Consider the following 14614-nt stretch of genomic DNA (forward strand, 5'->3'; position numbering starts at 1 on the left):
AGTGCCACTTGAAATTAATTTTGTAAACAGATACAATTATTATGATATGCTCGTTTTGCGGTCCGTTTTTAACTACGCATTCGTGTTGTTCTCGTTATTTATTACAGAAAAAAAAATCTGTGTGGTGTCCTATTATAATTCAATAAAGTTTTATTGATTTATTTTCTTATTACATTTTTATTTTGAAATCTTTCGACAAACTGGATAGAAACAATTGTGTTTGAATAAAGTTAAATTAAGTTTAAATAAAACTAAATTTATATTCAGCAAATAATGAATTGCCGACATTAATACTAAATGCAAATTTAATAATATTTTAATAAAAATATCGAATTTTAATTTTAAGCTTCATATTTATTTTAAAATGCATAGTTTGTGTATTTTTTATGTTTGTTGCTTAGAAGCACTCAATGCTTATATAACTGATATTGTGATATTTTCGTCTCGATAGATTCTAATAAACTCAAATATTTCAGATATGGAAGCCGATTATTTTATCGAATGGGACATAAAAAAAAATTAACTTTAATTTCAGCCAATATAAGCGAACCGGTAAGAACTAGTTTTAAATAAAACAGAAAGTAAATAATCCTATAAACTCAAAATACTTCCTATCCTATAAACTCATAATGTCATAACAATAACAAATGTTCTAATTTATTTTTTATCAAGCACGTATAGGCCCCAGTGGATTGACCCTGTTAATAAAGCGTAGGAACAAGACGAATGCGAGAAAGAGAAAGGAATAATGAAGGAGCGTCGTAATTTATGAGATGCACATTTGGTATGAACAGCGCCAAATAAAAAGATATTTCCCGGTATGGTAACGATATTAATTTACGATTTAATATATATATTTTTGTTCTTAATATTGTGTAATAAATACAACGCATTGAATATTGATATTTAAAATACTGTCATTGTTGGATTTTGTATTATATCGGTGCAATAAATAAGACTAAACTGGTCTATTTAAGTAGAGAGTCTTGGAGAAGTTAAGGAGGTTAACGTAAAATTTAATTCTCTCTATAGATAGGTAATATAATAAGAAAATAAATGACACAATAAACTTGTTTATCAGAGTATAGAGAAAAGTAGAAAACCGCTTTAAAATAAAAATAAAGTGGACATGTTTTTCGCGACAGTACCGCCTATCGCTATGAGTAAGTTATGGCCTTTGTAGGGTGAGTTACACCCTGCTTAGGTCACGTGGCCCGAGCGGGATGGGGCTATACGAACGTTCGAACATCTGACGGGGATGGATGATGTTGGGGCGGCAAGTTATCTTCGTTTCATTCAACTCACACTCGCGCCGCCCGAACGTCCGTATAGATCAATAAAACTACTTTATCTCTTTTTGGCACATCCCCATCCCGTCGGCGACTTCCTAGAACGATACTTCACGGTGCTATGCTTTCTCTTTAAAAAATAAAATGCATTCTCTAAACTCAAGTCTCCTTCAAAAATGAAACAAAACGTTCTATAGCGATTGTGAGAAACGTGACGAATTTTAAAAAAGGCACGGCTAATTAAAAAAAAAACGTTATTGTCGGTTTGTCAATAGATCTCTTGTTCTTTTTTTAAAATTTTCGTCCCATTTAATGCAATTGTCGTTTTTTATCCGGTGAAACGTTTTAGCCGTGTTTACAAAGGTAATGACCATAAAATATTATTACCGGGCTATTACGGCGAGCCACAGGTAGCCCCGGGTCTCAGTCTCTAGTTCATTGCGATAGTGTACCGTCTAGTAATTGATGTAATTAATTTTCTTGTGCAACGTTTTCGTTTCTAAAAACGATAGTTATATGAAAATGTGGTATAAATTCAAAGATTAAATGAAAGTTTTGTTTTTCATTACTAAAATTATGTAAGTACCTACGTTAATGTAAGATTTCTTTTTTTAATTGCGTGATAAGTTATATGGAAAAAATTATTATATATAACACATGGCAGTAGTAAAACCTTCTTTTCATTTTTTTTGGGTAAGAAATGTTTCATCATCATCAGAAGTAATATTTCAAAATATTTTGTAAATCTTCACCGACCACGCTATCCTACGGAACCCGTTTGTAGTGGGGCTGGTAGTAGGCGTTAATTCGACGGGCGTCTTTCTCGTCTAACAAAGTAATTACTCTTGTTACGCGTAATCACTTTTATCTTAATATTTAAAAGGTCATATGTTTTTTAGTTTAATTCCGTTATAAAACAAATAAAAAAATATTGTAGGTATAAAATGATAACTATTTTACAAACAGCTAAACATTTCTTAAAATATATTATATAAATACTACATTATTTCTCGTGTATTCTTTTAAATAATATCTCATTCTGTAATGCTTAAGGTATTATTCAGATACAATTTTGTATCTAGCACTTTGCCATGCGTCTGTAGGTATATAAAAACAAAAATAAGTAGATAAGTACTTAAATGGTTAAGGAACCGTGACGTCAGCGGCGACACGCTTGCTAATTATTTCAAAGAATTTAAAGTAACCTAATATCTTCGAAATAAAATAATAAATATATGTATAAAAAAACATACACACAAATTTCTTTCAAACCAAAACAGTAAAATATACAAGATAAACATCAAATAAACTATAAAAATAACACTTAGAATTCAACTTCCCTTAGTAATAGTTTAATTTACATCGAAATACCATTGTATAGGCAACTTCCTACCTAATGAATTTATTATCTAAACCCCTCAAGCGATATACATCATTGAAAAAGTTCTTAATGATGTCTATTTACTCAAACCACTCCTAATTAGATATTGTCAGTTTTAATGAGTTAATATAAGGGCAATAAATAAAACACCTAATTATTTAACGTATATCGTATTTATAATAGAAGCGATAACACTTGACTCCATTTATCGAACCACAATCTATTTATTAATTAAAAATATACCGCCTTTTGCAAATTGAAGAATGTATTTTTTTATTTTGTTAATTCGAAATTCGAATTTGTATATTAAAAACGCTTTTTTGATTTAATTAAATCATTTTAAATAGAAAATAAATATAAACTTTTTTGTATATATAATAAAAAATGTGTAATGACAAATGAAAAATAAAAATGACTCATTTAAAATTTAAATAACAGTTCCATTAAAACAGAAAGAAGTAGATAACTGACAATTAATGTCCTTCGTTTTTATTAAAGGTTGCAAATATTTAAATAAAGAACATAGTTATATTATAGCTACATAAAATAAAGGCACATACTTTAGTGGTATATATTCCAGATAATAAGATTTATCTTTCTAGCGTTATCTCACCGAAATCGAGTTAATTCTTCAATATCCATGTTTCTTCCCCCTATCTAAGGGATCGAAAGTCGTGATAAAAATGTGAACGTCCCCGTACATGTGTTACGTGCTTGCAATCGAAAAGAAATAAACTCGAATAGATATTTCATTTGTATTATTTAGATTATGTACTTCATAGTCAATAGCCTTGTTAATTAAAATAAGTATTTTTTTATCATTAGTACGCACTACATACACGACTATTAAACATTTAATTTTAATACTGATTATTTTTATCGTCGTGTTAGTAGAAATTTATTTTTATATTTATGTCAATTGTATAAATAAATAATAAATTACAAGCGGATAACAAACTACCTACGAGGCAACGCAATCTACATATTGAAACATCTTGGCATTTTAAATGATTATATACTATATATATATACAACTGTTAATTAAACTTTTTGTCACATTTGGAAACGAAAGTAAAATTATTATGCGTTTCTTTTATTTAAACATTGATAGTATGATTACAAGCTCCTTTGTGTTGCTTTTTATATGGGATTGTTTATAAAATTAAAATACATTTTAAGTAAGTATTTCAAAAAATCTTTGTTTTAAGTTTTCGAGTGCAACGTAGGTATCATCTCGCTCATACTCACATTGCTGGTATCAAACAAAAGTTTGGTCACGCTTAATGCCTTTACGACTGCCGGGGGTGACATAAAGAAAATGAAAAACATTTTGTATTATTCTTGTTGCGCTCTTGTCCCGCCTAACTTCAACGACCCTCTGTAAGTCGCGCGCATACTTGCCACTCACAACACTACAGCAATTTAAGATGCAACCTCAACCGATTATATTTTTAATCCATTTTCCAAAATAGAGTATTTCTTCTATAAGCAAATAAAAAATATGTGTAATTAATCTTGATAAAAATTGACTTTGCGCATCAGAAAGTTTTCACATAAACGTTGTATAAAGGGACTTTCTTTTTACTCTTATAGTACCTTAAGAGGCTTACTTAATAATAATTTAAACGTTTGTTACACGGTCAAGTGAAGTTTTATTAAGAAAATAATTACAAAATGCCGTTATCGCAATATTGTAAGCGCCCTAAATCTTTCCGCCGCTCCTAGTAGCTTCTGCTTAGACAAATATCCACAGAAACTAGTTACGTGTTTCGACTCTAATGTAAGTAGCTTTTTTAATATTTATCTCTTTACTGTGATGTATTTCTTGTTGAAAAACATATAACACTATTTTATAGATTTGTTCCAAAAATACGATTTTTTTTTTCAAATCTATGTAATAAATATGTGTATGACGTACAATTAGGATAGCTTTGCTGCACAAAGTAGATACTAGTTTTGCTTTTTGAAAGCTATCGATCAATTTTTTATTTCATATGATTAATGTTTAAATTTATATAAACTAGTGAAATCGCGGATGTGACTGGAGCGCGATACGCTATAAATTTGTCAACTCAAACTATTTCTGTGCTGTTTGTTTTCCTTCTGACAAATCGCGTCTCGGTCCGGCGCCATCTTGCAGCATTCCGTTGACAAGCATTATTTGGACAGGAGTTTTAAAACATTTTTATTTTTGTAATTATACAATTTAAAGCAATGATTAATTTTCCAAATCTAACTAAGATTATCAGTACAGTTAATATATCATTAATATTACATATATACCAAAGTCACATAACTCAACCCCCGCAGCCTGGGTTCGCTCGTAATTCGTCGTGTGTGGCTCGCGACTATTCTATATCGCTTTTCTTACAATTTCGTATGTAAAGCATTTATTTATTGTTGAAATTTGTCCTTTATGGGGCTTACCAAAGGGTTCAAATTTCATTGTATCCTAATATGGAGGTACTTCGTTTATTAACTTCGATAAATAAAACCTTAGACAAATGTGATCTATGATAAACGTGATTTTGGTAACGAGCTCCAAAGAAGTTGATGTATGGTCACGATTGTTATTTTTCTAAGGAATGAAGGGAAAAAACATAAAGTGTGAATACAGTGCCTTAGTATATAACACTGATGAAAAATAGTTTATTGTGAGATCACGTGATTCTAAGTAATAAAGATCACATCCCAGGAGTAATCTTCTCTCCGAGATGCTGTTATATTTTCTCGCTTGTTTGTTAACGAATGAAAGATTGTAATTTTGCTGCTGAACGAAAATATTATTTATAATAAGATGTTTGCTGCGACGGATACGCTGATGAAGAATCGCATTTAATCTCCTATCGTATCAAAATGCTACTTAAGAAGTAAACTATTTACTATTCAATATATTATCTGCAAACTTATTTAAAAAGGGCTTATGTATAACATTTTCATTTCATATAAAATTATCCCTTAACATTTTCATATAAAATTATCTTTATCAATACTTTTTTAATTTTTTATAGAATAGGAAGGCGGACGAGCATATGGGCCACCTGATGGTAAGTGGTCACCAACGGCCATAGACACCAATGTCCATAGACACCAATACCAATATTGTAAGAAATGTTAATCATCACTTACATCACCAATGCGCCACCAATCTTGGGAATTAAGATGTTATGTCCCTTGTGCCTGTAATTACACTGGCTCACTCACCCTTCAAACCGGAACACAACAATACCAAGTACCGCTGTTATGCGGTAGAATATCTGAAGAGTGGGTGGTACCTACCCAGACGAGCTTGAACAAAGCTCTACCACCAATACGTGCTTGTGTGAATAAACTAAAACAAAAACTACTGAAACTTTAACTTACTTAATAACATTTAACTTGTATAATAGACCAAATTTTGGAAAATATCAATCAAATGGAACCCTTGATTGTGTTCGTTTTTAATACATAACGACAATATTGTTATTGTAATACAAAAAATTAGATTTTTACTAAGTAGGACTTAGTGCAAGTTCGTCTGAGTATGAACCACCTACTCATCATATTCTACCTCAAAACAGCAGTACTTATTATTATACAGTATTGTTGTGTTGCGGTTTGAAGGGTGAGTTAACCAGTGAGTGGCCAGTGTACAAATATGCACAAGGGACATAACATCTTACTTCCAAAGGTTGGTCGCACATTGGCGATGTAAGGGATAGTTAATATTTCTTAAAATGCCAATGCTTATGGGTAGTGGTGACTACTTTAATATCAGGTGGCCCCATCCCGCCTACCTAATATAAAAAAAACAGATACAAAATGACATTACAAAGAAAAATTTTATCAAAAAACATTGTAGAGTTAGGGAATTAATGATTCTCGCGAAATAACACTTGTATTACACTTACCGCTTGTTAATGTACAGATAAGCTAAGATATTTATCACGGACGGATTATTCATAATTAATAGCCTCTCGGCCCGTGACGGTATCCCTCGCAGTAGGTATGACAGATTATGTATACGTAGAATAAACTGCAATGTTGCCAGCAGAATATCGTCTTATTTCCTTGGCATCGACGACGACTCGCTGATTTATTTTTCCGTTCCAACCTACAAAAGTTTTCGGATTAAATAGTTTTTCTCGTTTCAATATTTGGCAACAAAATATTTTTTTTTTCATTACTCTTAGTCGGATTTTAAATTAAGTAAGTGAGTTATGTTCGTGAAAGTTGATAAATAGTCAAGCTAGCCTAGTAAAATTGTTTTAATATTAAAAATGATAAAGTGAACATCACATTTTTAAAGTGTGTTTATTATGTATAAAAACAAACTTGGCTACAAAGCATACCTACTTGACTTTTCACAGTCTATGTTAATTTGTCAACCAATATCTAAGATATTATTTGATTTGGCCAGTACTTACAATGTTTAACTTACCAAAAAAGGTTGAACATATTAAAAAGCTGTTGTTTGGTAATAAAAAAATCGTGGCTGCATGTGTTTCCCATGTAGTAGTTCTATGTATTATAAAATGAATTTATTAACCTTTCAATTATTTCTTCATGAGAAAACGTTCCTTCATAAACAACAGATATGCTATGAACTACATGAATCAACATTGAAATAATTTAAACTAAAACAATTTAACTAAAACCGCGTAATCGTTAACCTAATGTACGCACCTAAAATAGTTACATCGCAACCCTCACATATTCGGCCTAATGGTGACACATAACAAAGTGTTACGGAAATAAATAGCAAGAAAAAAGAAGGATTAGTCTGTCCGTCGGTCGCATTAGCCGACTCTTAAAATAAAATTAATCCGTAGTGTTAATGTTTACTACAGGACAAATTAAGTTTTCTAAGTGCTTTTAAAATTTAATCGATGACAGATTATTGTTTTATTGCCAGTCTTAATATTGAGTTAACATTTTAAAAATATTTTTTAACAATAGCAAATCAGATGCCAGTTGTATTATAGTCAAAATTATAATTTGTAGTACGTTCTTACAAAACACTTTTTATTTGTCATTTAAAGACAAGATATATTACTTATGTTTATTATATACTACAAGATATATTAAATATAAATTATAAGAAGTGGCAAGAAAATAGTTATCCTTTTTTATCAATCAAATAATATATATATTAAAAATGGGTTAAAAACATGTTTCCGTCAAAAAATAATTTATTCGTGTAAAATTTGTTATCTGTTATAAAAATAAGTATTTTGTTTTAAGGTTTTAATTTCTTGGACAAAATATTCAATGAATTTTATAAATATTCCAAAACATTTAATATTCTCATGTTTATGTTTTCACACGTTCAAATGTTTGAATTAGGTAACGCAACGTTATTTTTTCCATAGTGTCATGTTATATGAAATTTACGCTCGGCTTAAGCGTTCAAAATTTTAGCTTCGCCCGTCCAAAATCCTGATTAATGTCCCGACAGGGGGCGCATCGGAATTCAGCACGAAAATCTGTTTTCAACTCTTTTTAAGTCAATTTTTTGGGTTTCTCTTGTTATAAGATTATTGAATTCTGGTTCTTTTATAAAAATAAATTAAAAAAAGATAATTCAGTTTTGTACCATATTGTCCTAATTTAATAAGCTTATATATTTATAATTTCTAATTTTTATATTATATATACCTACATATATAACATTCCCAAAAAATTCAAACCGTCTAAACTAAAATATAATAAGGAAGCAATACAATTATTATATTAAATTATGATTCTATTGATGAACTTATAATCACTATTATTAAATACGTATTTTTTGAAATAATGTACTCTGTTGGTTTAGTGTACTAATTTATAAAACATATATAATTATAAAATAATTATTAAACGTAAACCAAATAACATTGAACGAAACAGAAATGGCGTCGGGCGCACGTCACACAGCCCGCATACACGTCGGTGGGGATGAATTGATAGCCCAGGTAGGGGTGGGATCTACACCGCCAAGTCATTTCAAAAATGGTTCCCTAAAAGAAACACTAAATTAATTGCTGTCAAACTAGTGTAATATATGGTTTTAAGTATAGACAATTTAAGTCATAGATATTTAAGGTATATGTTATTTTTTAAATAAAAAAAGTGTTTTTTAATTGTACTCTTAATTCTAATTTTATTATTTCGTTCTTATGCTTTTGTTTTCATTAACACAGATTCAAACTTAAACATATTTAGTATATGTAATAATGTTTTTCTTTTATTAATGGCCATTTATTTTATTCATTGAACCGAGTTGACCAAAGTGGACAAAACAATGTTAACCGAAGCGCCCATTAAAATCCGCGTAAACACCGCGTGGTGGTAAAGGAAAGCATTGTGAGGAAACATGCATTTCTTAAATGATATCCTGCCATATGTCCCTATCTTTTAAAGTTAGAGGGCATCTTATCCAACTGTTGAACATTTACGAGCTTCAGATCTTATCCAGCCGATGGATAAAACACCTTACTTTACTTAACTAAAATTATTGAAAACTTACTTGTTTAATTTTGTATTAAATATAAACATTTTGAGCTTCTTGATTTTTTTACATTGGCATCAATTGTGCTTAATCTTCTTACGATTTGCATACAAATTTAAAGTGTTTACACATTAATCTAATATGCGTTAACGAATGTAATAAAATCCTCCAGGGTGGGGAGACTGAATCTGAGACAATTTGCCGTTCGCGCCCCTCGGTAAGCTCACCTATGTGTCTTTCTTATTGCCGGCTAAATCTCGAATATACAACGAAGATTAATTCCCGCTGAAAGAAAGGGTGTGCCAACCCTTTATGTCTACCAATGCACAAATGTACTAGAATGCACTTTAAAGATCTACAAAAATATATCCAATTCTTACATCAAAGTTATGTTGTATAATTTCTATAACATTTCGATAGCATTATTAAAATTGTAGTCAGGTATATAACAATAAAGTAAAGCACGTTAGATTTAGTCAACGTGAAAAACTAAAACCTTTTTGTATCAAATATTTTCAAATTTAGATCTATCTATCTAGAGAAGGTATATCTCCTCATCTCTATGCAAATTTGACTTCAATAAAAAAACAATTGTATAATTAAGAAAGTGTTTCCAAATTATCATTTATTACAACCATCAGATATATTTGGACGCGATAAAATGCCGTGAAGTGATAATTTAGCGATTAAATTCCAGAAGCGAATATGGAATTTAATGATTCAAGAGCGGTGCTAATGTTTTTTGTATCTCACAATTCAGATTGCAGTTTAGATAAAAGGAATTGAGTGATTGCGATGCAGTCAATACGAACTTCGGTGTCGTGAAATGTACCTTAACTCAATCAGAATTATTAATATGGATGAATGGCATTTGATAACGATATCATCGGAATTTTAGGTTATTTAATAAGGAGCTTCATAATGTTTCGCAACAAGGCGGTCGATATTCATTATTTCCACGGTAGAATGCGTGCAACCCTTATCAAGGGAAGACGCCCGTTTTTTCTCGGTTTTCCCAAATAATTTATTTAGCGGGCCGCCGTCAATTTATCTCTGTGGGAGCTAATTTCGCGTCGGCCCGGTGGCTGCCTGGCGCATGCTGTAATTCAACAAATTGCGCGTCCTGTTGGATTTATGGGCCCTCGCACTTGACGGAGCGCTTGCCGCTCTTCTTCCATTGTTCTTACTTGTACTGGTCAGTGCCTGAAAATAGAATTCAATTCAGGATGTTTATCTAACTTAGGTCATTAACCACTCTCTATATTAAAGACGCAAAAATACGTTTTGTGTTTAAGTTTTTGTATTGCGATATCTTCTTACAAGACATTGAACATTCAAATACTATATTTCACTAGCTGATATTAATATCAGCAAGTACATGTAACGATATTTTAGTCTATTTTATAACTAATACGACCTGTGTATGTCCGCGATTCGCGTGAACTTTTGATAAGGAGATCTGATGTGTTTTTTTTCTTTAAAATTATTTAATTTACCAACAGTTTTAATTTATATCAAAAATATAATACAAATAAGCTATTATAATGACTCATTTAAATCTTATTACTTTCGAATGACGTATGTTCAAAAAACGAATTAGATTTTCTAGAACTATATTTTAGCTCCTGTATCATTTATAATAATTTGATAATATTCTATTTCAAACAAATCTTGTTAAGCCTTTATTATAATTATATAAAATAGATGAAGGTACTACTAAGTAGTACCTTCATCTATTTTATATAATTATCAAATTCCATATCCTCGAAGGATAATATGCTATATTTATATAGTAAACGTAACCTATTTATATTCAAAAAAATGTGTGTAATAAATATAGGTATAATAATACTTAGCTGCTGCGATTTCGGTATTCCCGTCGCCTGTGTAGTAACACATAATCGTATCAATTATTCGGTTGGCGTCCTCCTTCTTTATCACCTTCCGTAGGAAGGAAGGTAAGCCGTCTTGTACCGCTTTGACTTCTTTAAAGTAGTTCGTTTATCTTTTTAACTTTTATTGCGCTGTTTTTCGAAGACAATTCTCAAGTACGTACTCCATTGAACAAAGAACTAATTAGTTGAATGTCGAAGTTGCTATTCATTAATAAATAATATAGTTGACAAATTCAATCAGGTAACCACAACGTTATAGAAAATATATATATAAAAATAATGAAGGTTATTAAGTAGGACCTACTTATTATACTTATTCTAAAACTGCATTTCGTCACGCTTGCTTAGTCATGCTTATCTGAAACTGCTAAACTAAATTTGTTCTTTGGTTTGAAACATTTAAATTGATTAAGAAAGGCTAGATAATTTGTATGTAATAAAAACTGTAATACAATATATACAAAAACCCGAGGTTAGTTTGTTATAAAATTTAAATTCGATGATATTTAATCTGTAGTTAAAGCTTGGTTGAGTTATACAGTGCTACGACTGTTATATCTTTTTGCTGACTGCGGACGGCGAGACAGCCGTCCCGCTCGCGCGCCTTCGCGAACGGGCAACATCAGCATCGAGGGAACTATAAAGAGCTGAATAAGATTAAATATTATAAAATAAATAGTACAGGAGTGTTACAATTTAATAACGTAATGACACTAATAAATAATCAATTACGGGTAAAAAAATCCTTAATGATTTTGTTAAATATAATTTAACTTAATTAAAACTTAATTGAACGAGCTCTATTTAATCTGACGTTATAATTTAACAAATAACTATGCTATGTTTTAATAACGAGTCAACAGTAGCGTGTAGTTGGACTAAAATGTAAGGTTGGTAGGAATAGAATGTAAAAAAACGAATAAAATAATATCTCACATTCCGATCTAACGAACGCACACTTAAATTATTATAAATTTATATGAAATAAATGATACAGTGAAATGATACGACTCACACTAGTTGCAGCTCTATATAATATCCTTAGTCTTTGTAAATCAGCATATGCAAAGTGGTATAGCAATAAATCTAGCAGCTCTTGCTCGTTCTCGCATCATGTTACATCTTAATTTCAGAGCCGGCTCGTCGGAGCCTGCCTGCCAGAGATACGGCCTTTTATCAAATTCGCATTACGCTAGAAATTAACTTAAACATTTAAAAATATTTCGTGAACATGACTTATACATAATATAGCTGTTACAATACTGACTCGGTTAGATGGCCTTGGGCTCGCGTTACCTAATTCGTTCGTTCTTTTGATAATGGCTTTATGAAAATTTTAAACATACTCCTAAGATATATTATTAACGTGCATAAATATAGTCGACACGTGAGTTTTCAATTACAATCTAATACATTTATTTGTACAGGAATGCAATTCGTCGACAGCTGCTTTAATTAAAATTAAATTTATTTCGCAAATAATATAAACGTCGATGCGTTTTAATTTTGTTTTTTAATTGGCATTTTATTAATTTCGCTTTCCTTTTGTTTCAGGTGGTCGTCGCGTGTAATGCGTTGTCGCTTGGTAGGTGGCAGTAGATGTTAGGGCTCAACGCGAGTGAATGTCAGCGCGCTCCGTGATATGTCATAGCATTCCAGATCTCCCATTTTGTATGCAATAAAATGTGCTCTGTATGGATTGTCGTATTGCCGCTTGATTTACTCCACTCGCCCGACTCGGTTTGACGTCGAGAGATCAAGATATCAAAGTCGACTGTCGAATAAATTTTTGTGCCAGCCCACACGAACGCTTAGGCAATCGACTGCCGAAGATTTATTGTCAAAATTTCCCGTTAGTAACGCTTACCGAGCACACTCCGCGTATCACTATTTCACAAATAAAAGAACCAGTCGCGATATCATCGTCGACTATAAATTATATGAAGCTCGTATGAAAAATACACGTTTCGATGTCCGCTTATTTATCGCTTAGCTTGAGTTATGTATGCATACGTTATGTTAATCTCAACTTGTTATTAAATAGACGTTTCTATTAATATTAATTAGCTTTTGTCAATATTTTAGGGAAGTTGGGTAATAATGTGAACGTTAGGTCGAGTGTTATAAATAGAGACGTCAGTGTACAGACGTTTATCGAGAGAATTGTAAAGCGAAATTGTCGATATCGACTAGCTGATCCACTATCGGTACCATCGGGACGGTGGCTGTTCCACACTAGGAATAGGTTGAGTTCCCGCGTTGTTCTGCCTCGTGATATATTGTTCCGCATCTCCCTGTATAAATCTTGAACGCCTGCTGAGGTACACGGGACACGCCGCCGCGCCGCAGCCTCGAGCTTCAAATGGAATTGTGTTTTTATTTATCGTGCGAATTGTGCCCCACTATCGCTCACTCGGAATCGCAGTTTATCTGCCAAAACGCGCAGTTGGATCGATGCAAATTTAGCACTTAAGTTACTCTATGCCTGTATTTGAATAAGATGCTGTTCTCGAATTTCACTTTTCGTATTAATTTTCTACTACTTTCTTGAAGTACAATTCTAAATTTAAAAAGCATTGCTTGTAATTTTGCGTCCAGGACAGAATTTTATTTAAGATTTATTGAAATTAGTGTAAGAAAAAAAAAAGTGAAAAATGTACAAATACCTACACACATTGGGTTTATCGATAACTTGCCACATTTCAGATTTAAAGTTTTCTATTTTAACCCAAATAGTGGGGGGCAAAATAAATAATAATATTAGTACCACGTTATCTGTGCAGTTTATACTGAATGTAGATTTTGGTCTTTAAGGACTTAAAAAATAGGCTCCGTCTAATCGCACTTGTGATGAATCTGTGCGACTCCTAGAAAACATTTGATGCCGTAACGTGCTACCCAATGTTAACTGTGTATATAATTATAAGTTTAGTATGAATTAATATTGGAAACTGATGTACAACGTCTGTATACGTTCAGAAATTATTTAAAATTGTGTCTATATGGAAGATTGCAAAGTACTGGCGTGACGTAACGTTAAAATGATTTATCAAATATTATAGTCTTAAAACTGTTTGTATTGTAAAAATATGATGTAACAGAAAATTAAAGTAAAATACTATAAATATGAGATAAATAAAAGAACATTTTATATCATTTATTTGTATAAAAACGCTTTCTTTTAGAGCAATCTGAAATAATGATGTCTTTTATAAATATTTTACAGATAAACGAATGTCCATAACGTCGACGTCACTCCTAGAACCTATATACGTAACGTGAAAGGCTTTAGTATGAAAATATTCCATTTTAGTCGATAGCTTAACTTATTCTTAGCTTACCTGTAGTCACTTAAAAAATGACAAGAATCAAAACTAGTTGTGCCCAGTATACGAATAGCTATTAATATTAAGGAGTAATATAATTTATTTTAAGATACAGTAGTGGTAATATTTTTGGATTCCTATAAACATATACGTAATTTGTCTTCTGTAATTTAGTAATCGTCAAAAATTTGGTCGTGATTCTTTCGATACTTTTATTGTGTTATCCAACGATAAAGTGCCAAATGCAATTTCAG

General features: G+C 31.3%; 1 protein-coding gene across 1 annotated transcript in view; it reads left to right on the forward strand.

The window, feature by feature from the left end:
- Positions 1 to 14396, forward strand: part of LOC126772922 (homeotic protein ultrabithorax) — a 121089-nt gene extending 106693 nt beyond the window's left edge. Inside the window, exon 3 of the mRNA XM_050493523.1 lies at positions 12589 to 14396. The gene's annotated coding sequence lies outside the window, so the exon portion shown is untranslated. The remainder of the gene's footprint in view (positions 1 to 12588) is intronic.
- Positions 14397 to 14614: the final 218 nt, after the last annotated feature.

This window comes from Nymphalis io, chromosome 13 (assembly GCF_905147045.1).
Source record: "Nymphalis io chromosome 13, ilAglIoxx1.1, whole genome shotgun sequence".
NCBI lineage: Eukaryota > Metazoa > Arthropoda > Insecta > Lepidoptera > Nymphalidae > Nymphalis > Nymphalis io.